Raw genomic sequence first — 19,050 nt, 5'->3', positions numbered from 1 at the left:
TGTATTTTTTTGTGTACTGAATCCATGTTAAAAATTCAAGTTTTAGAATGAAATCTAAAATTTTTGCATTATTTATGGATAACCGCAGTATTATTACTATTATTATTTTCTTGGTGTATTTACAATGTATTTATCTACAATGCATTAGGTAAAGACACTACTCGTGGTAAGAGCATAGGGCAGATCTGTTTCTTCGGTGAAATTGCTCGTATATGTGATTAAATGACACTGTGTAGTTCGGCAGGATACTATAACAACGCGGATAACCTCAGTAACCTTAGCCCAAAACTTCTTTAAGTCATCATTTTTGTCTATTTTTGCATTTAATCTGTTGAAACATAGCATACTACATAAAGGTTGGATTCTGACCCTAAATGAAGATTAAACTTAACACCTATAAAACTTAATATTTAAAATTAGTTTCTTAAAAGTTGGCTGTTGAAAGCATTAAAGAGTAGGACATTTCCCGGTCAACTTGACTCATGATATATATTTTTACTGTGAGCGCATTATCATAACGCCTTTATTGGAAAATTAAAATTGTTTTATATAATAAATTTTTATGGAAAATGATGTTTGTGTAGCGATGAAGCAAGTAAAAAAATCATTAATATTAATTATTGCAGCTGTGTCCACTGTGCACTTCCCACATATACCTTCAAAGGGTTACTGTATTGTCAGCAGCCATTTTGAATGTCATACAGAAACTCTGTTGATGCAAATTTATTAAAAAATAACAGTGCATATTTTAAGGCTATTGAGCTACATTCCAACCCATTTTTATCATAAACTTAATGGCTTTAAAAAGCAGCAAATTAATTTCATTTACGATAAATTTAAGTATTTCGGAATTTTAAAAATTGTTCATATGCACGTTTCATATCATTTTATGAATAAATACTAAAAACTGAGATGAAAAATCGTGTCCTTCCATCACTGAAAATACTTCTAAAAATTCATTTAGAAATAATTGAATTAATTTTGAATCTGTCCGATTTGAAACGAGAAAACATATAGAATATCGATAAGATTACTACTACATGTTTGGAGTGAAATACTCCATGTTTTGGCATATTTAAATTATTATTATTATTTTTAATGTATTTTAAACGTTTATAATGTTGAATTGTAGCAAGTTTTAATTGTTAGCATTTAAATTTTAAGTGCATCTTGAAAATGTTGATAGAGAAAAAATATAAATATTATTCTTAAAAGTGTCTGGAAAAAATATCACTTAAATTTGAGTAAAATGTGAGCCAGAAATCAGTTTTATTATTATCCATAAATAGGCAAATTATTTTTGAAGTCAATTTTTAATAAAACCAACCATTAAATAAATAATTAAAGAAACTAATATGTTGGATATTTTTATTTTTAAATTGTATTTTTTTCTGAAAATTAAAACTGGAGCTATCTTAAGAAAAAATTAATATTTCATTTTACGGTTTTGAAGCTCTATCTCCAGATTGGGTCATTACTTTGATATTTCTGAAGGTGCTAAAGGTTTAAGTTATATCAATTATTTGCTAATATGTACTAATAAAATGTACATATATTTATATACAAGCGTATATACACATCATAAATAATAAGAACTGATATATAAAATATATTTGTATTGAACTTATAAGAATAATATTGTTAGAAGCGGAGAACCCTATTTGATTTTACTACAAACTAATTACAATGGATTGAATCACATTTTAAACCCCATCCAAAGATCACCTTAACCAAACATAAAAACTATTGCTGTCTTTTACTTTTACTTTTACTTTTCTTAATAAAAATAGAAAAGATTTATCTATATACTTAGACTTGGTTTTATATACAGCTGAAGTCTTTAAATGAAATTGAATATATTCTAAATATTTTTGAAAATTATGATACAAAAATTAATAGTTTCAACAAACTCAAATCATTCAAAACTGAGAAGCAAGAATTCCAAGAATAGCTTTGGAAAGTAATATAAGATATTTAGACTTGATTTTTTATAATATATTCATGAGGTACTTATTTTAGAGAGAAGAAATAGTTTTCAACCGCAAGTATGGACACAAAAAATTAAGTACTCGTATTGAGTATTATTAACTGTTAAGATCAAGTCTTCTCTGTGGTTGGTTGCGTAGCAGATTCCGCCATTAAAGATTTTCGAAAGATTTCAATAAGCTCCATGGAATGTACGAAATAGTCAAATCCATAAGGACTTAAGAATTGAGTTAAGCTCTCAAACTATTTCCAACAAAAGATGTTTAATCGAATCCGGCAATGATTAAAATAAAATCAAACAGCATCTTTTTTGTCTCTAATAGATATGCGGGATTACAAAGTAGTCTGCTATAAATAGCAAATATCTACATTAGATTATTTAATAATATATGTTGATTTGTTAGGTGATCCATAGAAAATGCTAGTGCTTAAAATTACTTATTCAATCTAAAGTAATCTAAAGCACAAGAAGATTAAGGATTTTACATTAATTTCGATTATATTAAAACTCGACAAAGCCCATAAAACCGCTAATAAACACGAATATAGCTTTCTTATATAAATAGAGAATAACAGTAAAAATAATAGTAAGAATCTGACAATTAGTCAGATTGATTCCCATTTGTCTATGATAATTTGCTAATCGTCTCTATTAATTTTTTTAACGGTCTTCTAATTCTGTTGATCGAACAGAAGTGCTATTGGTATCTACTTTAAGATATTTTCATTTACAATTATTACATTATTACTTAAAGATTTGTTTGAATAAAATTAAATTATTTTGTATCTACTATAACTTTATAAAGCTATCTACTCGATTTAGCTGTATTAGTTTGGGTAGTAATACCCAAACGTCTGGAGAACAATGAAAATTGTCTTTTTTTAAATTAAATTCTGTAAGTTTCATTGACTTTTTTGCTTTAATGAAAGTTCTTCATAGATAATAGCATGTGTTCAGAACACGAATTTCTGTTTGATTTATAAATTATGTTCTAAGGATCGTTTTTAAACTGCATTTACCAATTATAATTTTAGCCATAGGATGAACAGATAACATATCCATGGTTCGTTAACTGAAATGTGTCGGTGAAAGGTTTATCAAGTTTATAAGAAAACTTCTTTATTCAACACTCATTTTTCTACCGATAACATAATTATACTGCTCCTTTGGATTTAATTGCTCAGTTTATGTCATGAAATATCATCAAGACGAGGAACAAGGTTAATCACCTGCAGCAGTAGCGGGACTTGGACGCAGGTCACACTGATAGTCTTAAATGACTAATAAGGACCCTACCTCGAAGTAATACTAACGTAGTCCCCGGGTAGGACAAAGGGAGTGGTTTAGTCCGTGCGAATTGGGCACTCACTTTCCGGGGCACCAAATTGTGGTCAGTGCGTAGATATTCCACTACTCTTTGCCGCAAAAAAAAGTGTCATGAAATATTGACAGAACATTAAGAATGTATCTATTAACCGACACATGATATTATAATTGCAAACAGATAGCCTTACATAGATGGTCTACTTTTGAAATGTCATAATTTATTTAAAATGCACTTTATACAATATGTTTGTTCTGTGTATCAAAAGACTAATCCATTTATCCATTTATAATGTACTTCAATAATTATAAGTACACACATTAAGCCAAAATTAGTACAATTTAGAATTTTCTTATATAAATTTTACGTTGCTTGAATCGAGAAGCTGTTGAGCTTCTAGTCGTTAGAGCAGCTGCTATTTTCTCAGTTTTAAATAGAAATGACACACTTTTAAGTTCTCATCCAGACAAGTATTTAAAGTGGATAGTTCAAGAATGATTAAATTTTAATTAAAAAAACACATGCAATAACAAAATAAAAAATACAAGCGGTTTAATTGCAAACTGACGGGCGACTCATTTCAAAGCAATTCGAAGAATTTAACAATACGACGAGCTTTGACAATGCAATTTTATTGTAGGCACATGCGGGGAGCAGCTTCGGTATCAGTCAGTTAAGATGCAAATTAGCATTTGAAGTGCATTTGGAATGAATTTGGAATGCACTTGAAGTGGGCAAATATTCAAACACGTAAGCGGAAAGTCGGAAGACTAGCGTACCTTATTCAATGCTGCACTGCACTGGCGACAATTGTTTTAAATCAGATCGCAGAGTCGCAATGCACTTGTTTGTAGTTCAACAGATCAGAGTTGAAATCATATTTGAACTACATTTACTACATTTTTGAATTTTTGAGTCAGGCAAAATGATTGGCAATCATTTCAATTTTGATGGATTTCGAAACAAATTTTCTTCTCATATGTAATTACAAAAATCAACACACATTGTCTCATATCGATTGCGTTCGATTTGGAATGTTGCTGTTGGCCATAAACAATTTTTAGTTCATTGTTCTAAACGTGTTTGCCAAACTGACATTTAAAAAAAGCTTCATATTTAAGCAGCATAAAAGATATCAACAACACTAACACCAGCAATAACACAACAACACCAGCAACAACAACAACTATCAAAGCATAAATTACTTTATTGGCAACAAATGAAAACGATGTTGTTTGCCTTGAACGACTCACAGACAACAAATGATGTTGTTGACGTTGTTGGCGCAGTTGTTGTTGCTGTTTGTATCGCTTTTGCTACTATTGCTACTATTGGTTGGTGGTGGTATTGTTGTTTTGTGATGTTGTTACCAGTTTTGTGTATGTTGGGCTTTGTTTTATATGCATAGTTGCACGTTGCAGGCTGAGCATTGTTGTTGATCTTGCTGATATGTGCGTGTCGTTATTGTTAATTTTGTGCTTCAAGAAAACAAAATGCCACTGTGATTGCTGAAAAACAAGCAAAAAAGCACAAATTGGCTTTTATGGAAACATCAACGCTAAATGGTCACAAAATCTCATTCTGTGTTGCCACTTTTGAGATACTCCATCGGCTGCAACGATGCTCCGAAGCTTAAAAGCTGATACCAGATGTACAATTTTGTTTTTAATTCACATACCAGCAGTATTTTAAGGCTGGGCCTAAAGATACTTAACACTTTTAAATAGTTTTCAACAAATTACAATCTACAAGGACAAATTGTAACAACGAAACATATTTTCTTGCCGCACCTAACGCTCGATTTTAAGAGAGAAGATATTAGCACAAACGATGACTAATAATTTCATTAATAAAAAAGTTAATCGAATATCGGATTAAAAAATGTGAGTTAGTATTCAACTTATTGCAGAATTATACATAGGCTGTAATAAAAAAATAAAGTTATTATTTAGTAATTAAAAATAAACACAAAAAGAATTAAGTAGAAAGTAGCGTGACTTAGACTAAAATAATAAAATGATCTTTTTTTAACTCCGCCGTAGTCGGTCCCAAGCCCGGCTTTTTGAATATCATAGCATCTCTAGGTGAGTACAAACAACTCTTATGTAACTTACTAAGAAAGCGTGTCACCGTAGTCTTTAAACTCATCACTCATTGACTAATCTTTACATATACTTCTAACAAACATAAATCAAAACCACAGTAGAACTATATCTACACAGGGCAACCGGTTCAAGGCTATTCCCCCTGCCATGGCAGCAGGCGCATCAGATGTGAAGGCGGAGAGAATTTACCTTTAATTAGTAAGATATGTTTGAACGAATCCACTTTATTAAATATTCTTATATATACTTAGATTCTAAAATGTGTAAATTAGAAATATCGGTAGTGTATTCATTTAGGAATATCAGCGAAGAGGTCCACAAATAGCATTAGCTGTATATTAAAATCAATATCATTAAATACGATTTTAAGCTCAAAGTGTTGGTAAACACTCCGACCACTAAAGATCTGTTCTATTTATTGCAAAAGAATTTAAATTTATTTATTCAATTAATTTAGTAAAAGAAAAATTATTAATTGATTTAATAAATATATTGTATTGAAGTAATTATGGAAAATTTAACGTTTGAGGGCATTTTATATCCTTTAATCTTGTATGACCAGGCAGTTTTTTGTGAAAAAACACACACTGCCATCTCATATTAAATGGTTTAACACTCCAATTAAATTAAATATAAATTATATGATTTTAAATATGAAAATTAGTTTTGAATAATACAGAAAAAAAAATAAAGTTTGTTTCGGCCGTACGAAAGCGTCAACACCTTTCACTAATATTTTGTAATTATTTTAGATACGATTTAATAGTAAGTCGATGCTAGATTCAACGCGGACCATATACAGTTCTATTATATTTCACTGAAGCTATTGTCACAAGACTTTAATTTATCTAGTAACTTAAGTTTTCTATGCATATATATTTTTATTCTTGATGCCTGTGTTACAGATTCTAGAGTTATATATATATATTAACTTAAGGAATTTATTATCTTTGAAAATTTTGCGAAGTCAGGCTTTGAGTTAGTTGGCAAATAAACACTGACTCTGAGCTATAAATTTAACAGGGTATGAGTTCAGCCCTAAAATTCAATTAATTAAAATAATATAAAAACAGTTTCCGTTGCTGTAGTTCACTACTTGAACAGTAGTGAACTCTCTCTATACACTGATATATAAATAAACTTCTTATGTTATGTATAGTATATAAGTATATAATGTGTAATATATAAGATACTATAAGTACATGATAAAGTCAATCATATTTCAGTAATTGGTAGAATTGATCAATTTGAATACATAATAAGACTCCAATAAACTAAAAACTAAAGACAATAAATCCCAGTCGAATGGATATTGCAATATCGAGTCGTTTCTTTGTTCTGATCGTGTTCATATATAATAAATTCCTTCAGTCTTCATGTATCCCCTGCGTTACAAACGCCTAGACAAAATTAATTTTGCATTTACTTTCAATAGTGTGTAGGGTATAATTTATTATAATTTATTTTAATTATTTAAATTTTTTTGTTGCCATGTATTCAGCATTATCAGTGGATATAATATATTATTTAATGTATGAGTATGCTGAAGGCACATAAATTAAATTAAAATAAAAAAGCTTTTACGTATATTTGCGACAAAATTAAAATTATTTAAAAAAAGACTTTAATAGGCTTAATGAAATTTTATGGAAGCGTACGCGGTTGCGTTGCATGCAAAGACAAAAACAAATAAATTAATATTAATTCAACTTGGTAACAATAGGGCTCCCCTCCCGCATGCATACAAGCTTCTACATAACGCAAGCAGGCGCATAAGCCCAAAAGAGTGCTAATATTTTATTTAATGTGATAGAAACGAATGCGATTAAAAATAATTTTATGCATGCGTGAGTATGTGAGTGCGACTTTAAGTGCGTGTGCGTGTGATCCATATGGGTAGAGTAGGGTAGATTTCAGCGGGTAGGTTTCCAGATACATTACAAAAGTTTTATTTACTCTGAGTTCCTTAATAATTAAAAAACATATGCATGTTAGGAGTATTTTACATGGCACATCCATTTTACATTGAATAACTTAATGATTATGTTGAGGTTAGTTGAGTCAGTGCACTTGAGCACTTTTACTCTCTACTAACTGTGAGGTTTCTTCATAACCCCTCCCTACGCAATCTTAATAAGTTTTATGCCATGAAGTAATAATTCGTATTATGTATGTGATATCTATGGTTTATAATAATATAAAGACTGTTAATTCTATAGTAATTCATTAAGTTTGCTTCCAGCTAAATTAAGTTCCACTAATTTTAATTATTTTTTTTTTAGAGGTTATAACTGATGAGGCGCGATTTCGATCTTCTGAATATTTTGAGCAACTAATTCCACTACACTTTGTATCTATAGAAAGACTACGTCAGCTGGCGCATCCACTTCTTATCGAAGGTCTTTATGTGAATATTTGCAATTTTACAGCCCAATATATCATAAACTAAGCTTTTTAATATAGCGTGAATGTTCCTCAGAATAGCTGACTAAAAATTAAAATCGAAAAAAATCTATTGAAATAAGCGTGGCCGGAAAATCGGAATTGCACCAGTAATATTTATTTATTAAAAAGTATAAATTAATTTAAATATAAAATGACAGTTGAATAATAATTATTTTAATGCATAAGTAGTTTTTTTAGGATATATTGTTGTTGTTGTTGTTGTGATTTGAGTTAATCCTATTGCGCATTTTTACTCTTTTGTGGCTGGGGGGCTTAACCCTGCCCCACACTAAACTTTAACTATACCAGAATCATTATTATTTATTAATCTTCTAATCGCTGACGGACCGTAGATCAGCATATCTTTCTTTGCGTCCTAAGGTGGACTTAAGATTTGTTAGGGAAAAAATTTTGATCCATATTGAGAACTCTAATTAATTATTCAATCATTATTACTACCTGCCCTTTACAAATAGACTAATTAAACATGTTTAATTCCACAAAATTAGTTTAAGTGCTAAACCAAGTTGTTAAATATGTTTAATGCTCTGCATTTGTTAGAGTGAGCTGGTGTTAAAACAGGTTCTACAATAACTCAGAACTTAAATAACATTGAGTTGCATCACTCAAAAGGGTTTTAAACATAGCTTTATATAGAAAATTTAAAACATGATGTATTTGAGCTGTGTTGTCATAAAATAATCTTTAGTCGATAATTTTTCATTTTCCTTTCATGTAAAAAATGTATATAAAATTAATACTAGAATTTCTCCAAAGTTAGCATTGTTTACCTCATATTATTCAAATGCTTATTTTAACATTAAACTTAATTTTTGATTTTTTTAGCAATAATGAATTGATCTTTGTGAATTACCAAAGTTAAAAACGTTTAATTTATTAAGAAACGCTAGTTTCAGAATGGTCAAATATATTTAAACATACTTAACCAAATTCTGTTTGAAAAACTTTAAGAAATAATAGTTGTGATATTTTGAATAATTAATAAATGTTAAAGTTACTTTTAAACCACAACTTATACTTTGAAAAATACCAGCTGATTAACCACTAAAACTTAAATTTATTAATTTTTTCCTAAAATCAATATTTCAGAAAAATTGTCCATTAGTTAAGATTAAAATCAACGGGGTACTAGTTCCCACTTGAACAGAGCACTGCCACCATAATTGATATTTTGTGCTACAACAGACCCTAACCGAACAGAAACATACTGTCTTCCGAATGAAGACTAAAATATCTGCCGTTGAGGACCTCCTAATGTCGGAAGGTAAGAACAGTTCTCGACCCAGTGACCTCCTCCAGACCCAGATAAAGGCTGGGCAGTCACATAAAATGTGGCTGGATGTCTCCTCTGCTTCTAAGCAGTGTCTACACTCTATCTCTTGGGACAGACCCATTTTGTTGAGGTGGTAGCGTAGTCCGTGGTGGCCGTCAGATATTCCACCACTATTAATATTAATATAATAAATAATAAATTATATAATTCAATATCAAAAAAAACAAAATTATTGATTGTTAAAAATTATAAATGCTAGAAATAAACCAACTATTATAAATCAATATTAAATTTCGGGCTTTGTGCAATGTGATGCATGTATATACATATATCTATATGTATATATGTAGTACATGTATCCATATCACATTTTGAATTTATTTTCAATATTTCAAATCTTAAGCAAAGAGGCACGTATTTGAACACAAATATTATCCGAAACCAATTATCGTACATGCATTCTCATTCTAAAAATAATTCTCAATGGCATGACTTAAGAGATTTATTAAATAAAGTCTGCCAAGTGATTTAATACTTATTGAACACGTAATCGAACAACATTTGCAACAATGCACTTTGCATATTAAAATAATAATTAATAATAATATTGAACGAAATCGTGTACATAAACAATTGTTGTACGAGTATCCAATAAAAAAAGAATATAAAGAAAAGATTTCGATTTAGCGAAAGGTAGCAGGAGTCAGTCGCATTGATTCACACATATACAGTTAAAGCATTTTGAAGCACATCTTAAGGCGTTTTTAATCGTAAACGAATCTCTTCATATATTTACCAAACTGAGGCTGAAGCATCGAAACTTTCGCCTGCTGTTGCACTTAAGTAGCTTTTAAGTAATCGAAATACACTTAAAGCGGAAATGGAGGTTCTTATTTTTAGTTGTGAGGAAAATGCTTGGTGAAGAGCGCTCCTAAGTATGCTTCGAAAACTACACAACCGCGGAATCGTACCACAGAAACTACAATCATAAAAAATACTTTGGAAAAAGTATCTAATGCGTTGTACGCGTTGCTGAATTTAAATTGAGTATTAATGCTTACATTTCATTTATTTCGGTTTTGTTTACTTTTCTTGTATCTTTTTCTCTATCTTGTTTTTATTCCTTTCCAGTATTAAAATATATTTGTGCAAACGACATACACACACACACACACACATACCATATATACTCACTTGCATGTACTTACATAGCTCTACTAGCTAACTTGTTTTTATATTTTTGTTCGATTTTTGAAGGCACATCTTTGGTAATTTAAGAACCACCACCCCACCCCACCCCTCCCTTCCCAATCTAATTTTGAACCCAAATGCTGTCAATATAATATTTTTTAGTATATTCGGTATCACACTTTGTCATCTGTATTGGTGTATCTGTGTATCTGTGTTTGTTTGCATCATCACTGCTGGTAAGCTGGTATGCCTTAGTGTGGTGCTTTGTGTGATGCGGTAGTGTGGTAGTGTGGGCCGAGCACTTTGCCATCAAAATCCTGCAATGATGACTCTAAATAAATTTAGGCCATTTTGAAGTGTAAGGCAACTTGGAACAAGGGTCGCGTATAATAAGCTTGAGGTGTTGGCACGAAAGTGCTTTGGGCCGTAGACGTCACACTTAAAAGTAATTTTCATTTTGTAAAGAAATACAATATGACAACAATAACAACAGCGCCAACAACAATACAAATCGATTTAATTTTATATACATTCCGATATACATACATAGATATATATGTATGTTTGTATATATATGGATATTTATTATTTTATTTACCCTAAAAAATTGTTGCTGGGATATGTAAAGACTACGCAGGATGTGTCAAATTTGTTTGTTATTATTGGTCCTTGTTGTTTTTAAATATTACGATTTGTGTTTTTGTTTGTTTAATTTGTTTTTAACTTTTATTTTTACTTTTTTATTTTTATTCTTATTTTTTTATTTTCGTTTCCGTTTCCTTTAAGTGGGAACATCAAAAAATGAAAAGTTGGACACTTTTATGATTTTTGTCATTAAAATTTTAAGTGTAAAATTTCAAAGACAAAATCAAATTATTTTGCTTGACGTAGAATTGCAATAATCATTAAAAAAATATTAATGCAAACGTCAAAACAAAAGAAGCAAACTTTTAATTTGACGTTTAAGGACGTTGCAGAAAAACAATTGAAATTTATTTTATGCAAAAGCAGAGGAAGTTAGGATTTCTTCGCATCTCCACCCCCCTCCCCATCAAAAAAAAAAATTTCTTCATTGGCAAAACAATAAGAACCCCACTTTTGATATCGCATATGTTGGAATAATTGGGAAAAATGAGAGACGACTAATAGGCAATTTATTTATGTTGAAAAGAAATTATATATAAAGATTAAATTCAGTAAAAATTGGAACTAATTGATTTATTATGTCATTAATTACAAATAAATACTAAAAAAAAATTATGAATTTTTTATGTTACTCCGTCTCTTTGATTTAATTCAATAGCAATTAACAAAGTCGACATTGGATTGACAATATTACTTTTTCTATAACGGTGATTACCACCGATTTTTCCCTTAACAAGACCCCTCTTACCAAATATTGATTATTTAAGTAACAACTTACGTTAGGTTGTTGGGGCCGTTCGAAAACGCACTTAGACCATGAGGTCTATTGTGATACCCTGAAGAATTTGACACTTGTCACTATAACCATTCCGTACTAGTCACAAAGCCATTAACACGAGCATTGGAAATAGAATTTAGCTCTCTTAGTGAATTGAAGAAGTGTGACCCTAAGTAGGAGAGTCCATGTTTTGCGAAAGCAGGACACTGTAAAAGAAGGGGAATTGGTGATTCCTCTTCGTCATCCTCAATGCAATGTCTACAGCAGTGCAAGGAGGTTATTTTCTTACTATTATAAGTAAGACCTTATAATTAGTCGAATTATGTAGAATCAAAGAAAATCCTATAATATTATCACTGCAATTAACTTTGTATTATAATCTAAGAAATTTGATGTCAAGAATCCGATATGATACCAAAGTTCCTTTATCTAAAAACATACATAAATTATTTCAAAAATTCTTTTTGTCCTCTACGTTTCTGACAATTAACTAGTGTTCGTTTATTCCTGCACCTGTGTGTGTTATCACCTTATATTGACTACTCAATTTCGACGCCAAGAAAATTGACTTGTCAGATACCAATATCTGATATTTAGAAATTCAGAAAGATGACTACAGTCTCTATAAGTGCCCAAAACTGAGTAGTAATAGTTGTTATGACTCATAACACGTAGAATAAACTGATATCATAGAAGATGTTCACGTTCATTGTTTAGAGTTGTTGGGATTGAATGAATTTTCAACTAGTTTAGTATTGAGTTGGGATGCAAAAAAGGCTGCATGTACTCCTTTTATTGCTCCAGAGCCCTTTTATGGGGTAACAAATAGCTTCACAAATAACTTATAATATGAAAATTATGTGAACGGGAGAAACAAAATCTACTTGAATACTGGAGAGGCCAAACAGGCATGCGACAGTCAAGAACAGTCAAGACAGTCAAGCTATCCTTAACCTTAACAAAAACGATTTCAAAATCTTCACTGAACTTCTTATAGGACACTGTAGAATTACCACATGAAGTTTATAGGAGCAGTAGAAAAGATACCTGTCGACTCCGTCATGATGACAATGAAACATCAGAACATATTCTATGCAACTGCACATGGCGGCAAGACGTAGACTCGACTCCCACAGTCTAGAACCGTTTTAGTTGGGCCTTTAGGCACACAATAGATCTTTTAGGTCGGAATGGTTGACTATTTTTTCGAACTATTGTAGTGTATTGAAATCTTTAGGTTTAAGCTGAATAATTCATTGGCATAATGGAAATAATGATTGCATAAAAATTTTTAATGTCTTAAATATAATTCCTTGTTTGATGGTGCGGTAAATATTTGTAGGTAAATGTGTTCGAAAAAAATAAAATAAAATTATTTACCTTTTGCTAGTTCAGTCTAACATCAATTATAAATTCTACTTTATGATTCCTTGTTTAGGCGCTTCGAAAAGCGTAAAACAAGAAAAGGTTGATAAAACCGAATACTCTAAGAAGGCGTTACCACAATACGCTATTTCAGTCCTCCAATATAATGTGCCACAAAGCCTTTTCAGTACACAATTAACCCGATTCCGTTTTGTTTAAAAATTAAAAAAAATTGTTTATGGTGAAATAAAGAGTTTACTTTGTAAATTGGTTGTACCGTGGAAAACCGTTAATGCCTTGGGTTTGGCGGTAACTTTACAACTTTTTCTTTTATTTAATAAGCAAAAAAAGGACTAATTTGCAGTAGTCGACTACTGCAATAAGACCGCCATAAAAGGATTACGAAGTAAGTCATTCAACTTACTTCGCAGTGAAGTAGGCTAAACTATTTATGCAAATATTTGCTTTGAAATAAAATTGCTTATGCTTATTGCTTTACTAATTTTGTTAGCAAAATGCGAAACTGACAAAGGCACTTCATGTTCAAGCAGTAATACAGACTTTCCGATGTACTTATATTTTCAAGTATCGCCGGCTGTTTATGTCTCAGAGGCCTTTCTCTATACTTCCAAACGTCAGAGAAACGTCCGTAAGGTAACTGCAGGTGAACTGAGCTTGGCTGCGAAAAGATTTTATCAAAGGTAATGCGTTTTGTTTTGTGTGCGGAATTCACATTTTATTAACACAGAAAAATTTATATATAATATTATTTCAGGCCGACAAATGGCGATATAATCTAATTAAACACAGAAAAACAAAAAATGTGCACACTGCATAAACTCGTATATTGTGCCTAATTTTTATTTTATATCTCCCAGACTAGAAACCACAAAAATACAATTAAGCCAAAATGTGCTTGTAAGCCAGAGCAGATTTTTGCGCCATATGCGATGTCCTTCAAACTATTATCCACAAATTAAGCACAAACGCCGGCGATGGACAATAGGCCACGTCTAAAAATAAGTAAATTCCGAAAGTCAAATGATGGTGGAATGCGGCATAAGTAACACCAACGAGATAAGCCGACAATAAAATTTACTTTTCGGGTCACATTAAGAGGATTCAGGAAAATGACTTTGTAAGGACTTTCATCAAAATGTTGGTGGCCATGTTTAAATACATATTCTGTGGTTCTTATTTTTATGGAAAACAATATACTTATGTATATTTTTCCAAAACCATTTAGTCTTATTTATATACAATATGTGGGCTTTTAGTGCTCTTATTGCGGTTCGACACAGCAATCATGACAAATGATACTGACCCCAATCTTGTATTTACAAGGATCTCTTTGATGGGTGTAAGAAAACGTGTATTCGGCATTTATTTTATAATATAACAGAAGACCTTTTCACAGTAATAGGTATGGAGTATATTTTTCTAAATGAAAATAATTTAATGTTTTCAATACGGGTAAGCAAATTGAAAATTTTCCTAGAAAAATTTTCTATTTGAAATGGCTTTAAGTATTATTTCTTCCTACACTCATGTGTTAAGAACGTAGAGCTGTATAGTTTTAGATACTAAGAAACTAATGTTCCTTGTGGGCATTCAAAACAGTAATACAGAATCTATGAAAATAGTTTTTTTTTTGTAATTAATATAATTTATTCGCAACATATTTTTTATTTTTTTTATACAATTACAAAAACACAAAATTACTTAACGAATCAAATTACTTTTCAATATAAGTTCAAATAAAGATTAAAATGCTATACCATAATGAAATCTATTAAATTATTGTATTATTGTTGTCGTTTAATTACTCTCAAATGTTAGTTTAAATAATGATTGAAACTGTAGAATTATTTTATTGAATTATTAATAATAAAAAAAATTTTTGTTGTTGCTATTTCGCCACTGTTCGATAAAAACCTCTCTGTTGAAAACAGAAATTTATGTAAGTCCCATGAATAAGTCATCAAAATAAATCATAATAAAATTTTGTTTCAATTATATTTCAATAATATAATTCATTTATTAATTTCTAACATTTATAGAGAGACACTAACAAATCCTTCCACAAAATGACGATGACTCCAATATCTTCTATAAAAAAAACTTTTTTTAAAAAACACTGGCTTAACACCTACACTACTGATAACGCACTGCCACTTGAACAAAAGAGATTTTAGAGTGGATGTACACTTTTTGACGTGTGTAGAACATGGATAGAGTGAATTAGTGACCTTATTACCTTCCTCTTCAGATTCATATCAATGTTATTGTCATTGAAAGCATCTCATAACTAGGCATAAAATAATATTTATTTATTTGTGAGTCAACACCAAAATTAGTTTTAAAGTTAATTAAGAATAAGGAACTAGACTGTTAGGTCCTTCGTCGTATGGCATAAAATAAAAAAAATGTCATATGCTTGTAAGTATAATATATTCTGGCATATAATATAGTATGTATATAGATACACATGATTAGAAAACGATGTTAAAATACATTTTCTTTTAAATTTTTGCTTAGAATCTTATATCAAATGTATTCCATTACTATTTAGATATCTAATATATTAAATACACTAGTTTATTATGTATTTTATTATTGGATTATATTTTATGTTATAATCTGAACATTATTAATAATGTTTTTTCAAAAGTATTGTAAAGAAGCTATAAAATATGTACATATTCGAAAAAATGATAGAAGATATAAATAATGAACCCATTATTACAGTTATATTCTATCTCAAGGGCTAAATTTTACCAAAATTCCGGTAACTTTAATTGTAAGTACTGCAGGTCAGCAATATCAAGTATCAAGTATATAACCAGAATATTTTACCTGAAAAGAAAAAGGAAACATTTGTTAGAAATTTTATAATAAAAATAAATAAAAAAAATTTAATTATTTAATTCAATAAACTATTTTAAGCCTTTCAAGTTTATAAGCAATAACACTGCGATGGCAAAGGACGTGTAAGTTAAAAATGTTAATCTATTATATGATAGTATGTTTACTAAGACACACAACTCGTATCTCCTAGAATAAATGATTATTTAACCTTTCTAAATCTGAACTTTTGAACTTTGAGTCTTTATTGCAGACGCTCGGTTGAACTCAGCAGTATCTCCTAGAATAAATGATTTTTTAACCTTTTTAAACCTCAACTTTTGAGAGATTTGGATATTCAGGAGAAAAATTGGTTGCAGACTTGAATCTAGTAGTTTTGAAGTAACTTAAAAGCGTTAGAAATCAAATAGGTGACTATAGATCATGATTAAGATATATAAAAGTTAAGCACAATGAAAGTTCTCACATATTTGGGTTTCAGCTCAGATAACGTCATTTTCGTAATGCCACAACAGAATGTTAATAACACAAGTGGGCGAGAAAAAGTGAGAAAGAGAGAGTAAGAGAGAAAGAGAAAGATAGAGTAACATAATGAGGGGAATGCGTGGGATAGAGGGAGTCTCATAGCGTTTGTGCAAGAAAGAGAATGTGTAAGAGAAAGAAAATGTGTATGATGAACGGTTGCCACTTATGGTACTTTAGTACCAAAATTGGTACTTTTTTTTTTTCGTTTGGTACTCATGTTCAAAAAATGGTACATTTTTGATGACCCAACCTTATTATGGATATTTCCAATTAATTTTTTTTATAAATGCAACTTTGCACTATTTTATATTTTGTTCATTTATAACACAATGAAAAACACAGAACGAAAAATCAACCTTTTTTTACAGAAATGGTACCTTTTTAAACCAATTTTGGTACAGGAAAAAATTTTCAAGTGGCAACCATGGTATGATGTGTACAAGAGCGACAAAGTGTGAGAGAAGCAGAGAGAGAGAGAGAGAGAGAGAGAGAGAGAAGTAAATATGTTGTAGTTGTTATTACAATAAAATTAAGCCAGAAGTTAATGTAATCAAGTCCAAAAAAAATTCTGCAGTTATTTGATTTAATTAAAATTAAACCTTACTATATAGAATCCTTAATTAAATATATATTTTTATGCATTATATTTATTCATAAATAAATCTTTTTAATTTATTGATATTCTCTTTACTGATACATAAAGTGAATACATAAACTGTTTGAATTCCAATTGTAAAAAGCAACAATATTGAAGGGTTCGTATTGTCAATGCTTTTGAAGAACTTCGCATTCTTGTAAGTTTAATCCATTGTAAGTCACTTGTAGGAATAAGTGTTGATGACTTGATTGTGCCTAATACTTCCTTGTATTAATTTGCACAAATGTGGCTGCACGGATTTAATTTCCCTTCGAACTGCAATTGTGTGACTAAAATCCCACAAACTGTACTGCTTGAGTTGCAGCGCAAACAATGCAACGGAACGGAAACCCTTTAAATGCGTGCGATTTTCTGTTGCCAATTTATGACAATTTTATGGGCTTTTGCTGTTCGCAATAAATGCAGTATGTGTAAGTAAAAAAAGTAATTTCGACTTCTAAAGTCGGCTATGTCCAACCTGAGAAAACCACATATGTTGCATTATCCAGCTTAAACTCACATTGCAGTTCGGTTTTGTAGCGTATCTTGATGACAATACCTGCTTAAAAAAGAATTCTGTAGACAAAGTTTTTACAATTGCAACGAGAAGAAGTGGAGTAGAAAACCAAAAGTCATTGCACTTTGTCATATTTACACGTTTATTTTTTATTGTTTTTGTTCTGTTTAAGTTTTGCATTTGTTTTGGAGATTTGTCCCGAAGGCTGATTGCATAATGTGTAACGTAAATTCATGCGAAAAAGATTTATGCGATGTGCAATGTAACAATGCACTCCGCAGAAGCGCGCCTAGCGTATCAGCCTAAATATAGGCTACGAGAAGTTGTTCTCATTTATAGAATGTTTTCGCGTCGCATGGGGCAAAGACAATAAAATATTGTAATCGCTTTCACATGCAAAGAAGCGCAATAGAATGGAGCCTTCCGGCTTACTTGCACTCGCTTACTTGCTTGGTTCTTCCCCCAGACGCTTCGTTTCACTTTTATGCAAATACTGAAGTAGTAAAGTACTAGTAAAAATGTTTATAAACAACAGTATTTATGATTTCAATCAATGAAATGTATTACACATGTTCTATTAACTTGTTTAGAGCCTAAACATATCGTGTAAGACAATCTGAATTGCAACATGCAGTTAACATTGGCAACAACAGCAAAACTGCAACACAGTAGAACAACAATGCATTTTGCATTTTGTGTTGTGCATTATTCAATGCGCTTCGAGAAGCTTTCCATTGTAAATGTGTGTAAAGCCGATTAAGTGCATTGTGTCAACAGCAGGTGATACTCGTGCCAAACTGCAATTGAACTCACCAGTACACCAGTGCACCAATGCATCAGGAATCTCGGAATCTCGGAATCTTGGAATCGGAACTGCAATACAAATGTACGTGTGCGGCAGTAAGCTTGACTGCTGCTGTAAATTTACTTGTACCGTGTGCTGCAATAGATTACAATGTATTCGAACATGCAATTGTAAGCAAATAATTTTGCAAGTGAATGAACTCAAAGTGCCTAAAAGCAAGCTATTAAAACTTAATTTGTATAGATCACACTTGAGTTATTGTAAAAAACATTTAATTACAAATGCAAGCTCTTGTCTCTTTATTTCAGCAAAACAATTTTAAGGCAATAACGTAATGTCATATAAAATATTAACCCATGAAATCAGTATGTGTTTGTTTTTTCACACAACTCACAGCGATATGTAGTGATATGTAAGAGTGATTAGAGCTGGCAGCACATATAAAATATAGTAAATATAAATCCCCCAACTATATATACCATATAACAACCGACAACAAACGATGACTAATTCAATAGCATGCAAAGTAAATGCTGAGTCTGCAAGGACATCGTGGAAATCCATATT

Source organism: Teleopsis dalmanni, chromosome 2 (genome assembly GCF_002237135.1).
Source record: "Teleopsis dalmanni isolate 2A chromosome 2, ASM223713v2, whole genome shotgun sequence".
Classification (NCBI taxonomy): Eukaryota; Metazoa; Arthropoda; class Insecta; order Diptera; family Diopsidae; genus Teleopsis; species Teleopsis dalmanni.
The sequence above is the reverse complement of the archived record's forward strand: the minus strand, read 5'-3'. Positions refer to the sequence as shown.